General features: G+C 40.0%; 1 long non-coding RNA gene across 1 annotated transcript; it reads right to left on the bottom strand.

Annotated features, from left to right (window-relative positions):
- Nucleotides 1–289: 289 nt before the first annotated feature.
- Nucleotides 290–2918, bottom strand: LOC113223338. Its single transcript, XR_003308698.2, has 2 exons — nucleotides 2493–2918; nucleotides 290–1057 (listed from the first exon to the last, which is right to left on the bottom strand). It is a non-coding gene; the product is annotated as an uncharacterized LOC113223338 (long non-coding RNA).
- Between the last annotated feature and the right edge of the window lie 12 nt (nucleotides 2919–2930).

The following is a 2930-nucleotide window of genomic DNA, read 5'->3' as shown; positions in this document are numbered from 1 at the left end:
GTGCCTGTAACCCCAGCTACTTGGGAGGCTGAGGCAGAAGAATGGCTTCAGCCTGAGGTGAAGATTGCAGGTGAGTGGAGATCACACCACTGCAATCCAGCCTGAGACAAGAGTAGGACTCCTCCTAGGGACGGGGGGAGGGAACCATCTGTGAGCTGGAGACATCTATACAACAGCCTCAACTGCCAAGCCGCTCTGCCACAGCCAGAGATGTGGCCCTGGGCCCCATGTGAGCACAGAGCACCAAGACTCAGTTCACTTGGCACTGAAGCACAGATGAGACAGAGTGCAGTTTTTAAAAGGATTTATTTGACAAGTTTCACTTAGCGCAATATACCTAAAAGGAAATCACACTGTAATGGAAGATTTACATCGAGGCCTTAGAATTTCATACAAACACCAAGACCAAAATCCTAAAGTATTGGTATTGCATCTCAACTTTTTCCCATTAACTTAAAAAAAAAAAAAAAGCTTAAACTTATGTGCCTCACAGGTTACTAAATGAAACTAGAACAAACATGCCAAAATGTTTCACTTTTAATTGTAGGCACAGCTCCTATATTGAGTTTTACAAAAAAATAAACGCATGTCTTTCAACATGCATCCAGTGTTCAATGTAACGTGACAAAGGGCAACATTTAACATAATTCAACTGATTTTACCTAAATATGCTTACTGCTTAAGTATATCCTATAACTAACTTGAGAAAAGCTGGAACTTAAGTTTAACAGTTATAGTTTACTCAGCTTTACTGTTACATCCTAGATAGTAGGATCAAAAATTCAAAACTACTGGGCCTTAAGTCCTCATAACAATCCTGATTTCCACTTAGAGAGTAAGCATAAATCACAAGCTTGTATTGCAGAAACTGTTAAACTGAAGTTTTTTTTTCTTTTAAAAAAAAAGTTGACCAAGAGTCAGTGATCAGGATCGAGCAATTACATTCCCCATCCACCACTCATACTGGACATACTAGACATCCCTCCCATTCCATTCACGTCCATAGATGCACGGCTTCCACTACTGTAGTAGCTGCTGTTCATTGCTCCTTGGTTACCTGCACAGAGATCAATTTGACAAGTTAGGAGTAACGTCAGACTACCAGTCCAATAAAATACAGTATTCCAAGAAAAAGTTTAAAAAGTATACAAGTACAAATGGCTGCTGTCCAAGTGGTGAGACGCATGTTTGGGAAAGGGGAATCCCGACGCTAAACAAGCCTCAATTAACCCCTTTTCTCTGCAGAACCAACTTGCCAGACTCTTGTGCTACCATTTTAACGGATTCTTCAGGATCAACGTGAACAATTAAGTTCAAAGGAAAAGTAGTATTTTTCAAAATTTGCAAAATTACTTCGTATTTTTAAAGCTAAACAAGACATCTTTTTAAAACATTTACCATAAACATTCACAATGTGTCCCTCAAATGGCATTTGGGAAAAGGAAACACAGGAGAAGTCTCTTGCTTTTCCTATTCATGGTGGGCAGGAAGTGTGACAACCACGTTGGACTAAAGGCAACTCACTGTGCCCAAATGGCAGCCTCCATGGAGTTAAGTCAGAGTCATTGACTGCTACAGAAAGTATTATTACAACATATCAATATTTGCTATTGAGAATTTAAATTACATTTTTTGAGAAAATACCTATGCAATGTTTGATTGAAAAATCACTGGAGTTTTCCTGTAAAACTTGGTCTGCAAAAGGATTTTGTGGGGTAAGATTATAATAACAAAATCACCATTCTTTAGACCAATTGAAAAAAAATAAATAAAACCAATCCTAGGTTAACTGACTAATACATATGGTCCTGAACTCAACCACCATTCTACTATTTCAAATTCTCCCTCCATCTAAAATTGATTTAATGCTAACCAAAAGACAAAAAAGTGAACAACTTTAACGTTTTAATAAATGGAGGCAGATATTTTCTGGCTCGACAGTATTCCACCAAAATTGCAATGACTAGTTTTTTTTTTTTTTTTTTTTTTTTTTTGAGATGGAGTCTCGCTCTGTTGCCCAGGCTGGAGTGTAGTAGCGTGATGTGATCTCTACTCACTGCAAGCGCCGCCTCCTGGATTCACGCCACTCGCCTGCCTCAGCCTCCCCAGCAGCTGCGACTACAGGCGCCCACCACCATGCCTGGCTAATTTTTTTGTATTTTTAGTAGAGACGGGGTTTCACCATGTTAGCCAGGGTGGTCTCAATCTCCTGACCTCGTCGTGATCCACCTGCCTCGGCCTCCCAAAGTGCTGGGATTACAGGCATGAGCCACTATTCCCAGCCGGCTGCAATGACTAGTTTTTAATTCACAGAACACTTCCCCCCCCAATGATTGTTTCTGAAAATTAAGCTAGTAAAAACAGTTACATTTGGATTGAAAGCATACATGTTAAAAACCCGATTTCACCAAAAAGGAGCCTGCATCTTCCCAACTAAAGAAATCTGCCTAAAACTTATTCTAAGTATATTAAAAAAACAAAAACAGGCTTACCGTATCCACTCATGCTGCTCTGGCCACCACATCCGCCTCCATAATCACCACTCAGCTGCTGGCTGGCTGGGCCACCGTAACTGGACTGGTTTGCTGTTAAGGAAACATTAGAACCTTGTTCCTTATATAATGTAGTACCTGGTGGTACCGGGCTTGTAATTCTTGATCTTATATTACTATAACCCCTCCACCTCCTTCTGCCTACTGTCTATAACCAGGCTATCCTTCTATCCATCATTTCAGCTAATCAAATATTGATAAACCAAAGTGCTAACGGTATACACTTCAGCAGAACTAAACTCCACGATTCCATAAGTAGAGACATTTTGTGAAGATCTTACGAAACTGCTTGACTGGATTTAGTGGGGTTTCCTCCTTAATTTGATGTATCAAAGGCATGTCAATACACCTAATTATGCCCACATTTATCTTAATCCT

This window comes from Piliocolobus tephrosceles, unplaced genomic scaffold (genome assembly GCF_002776525.5).
Source record: "Piliocolobus tephrosceles isolate RC106 unplaced genomic scaffold, ASM277652v3 unscaffolded_40888, whole genome shotgun sequence".
NCBI lineage: Eukaryota > Metazoa > Chordata > Mammalia > Primates > Cercopithecidae > Piliocolobus > Piliocolobus tephrosceles.
The sequence above is the reverse complement of the archived record's forward strand: the minus strand, read 5'-3'. Positions and strand labels throughout refer to the sequence as shown.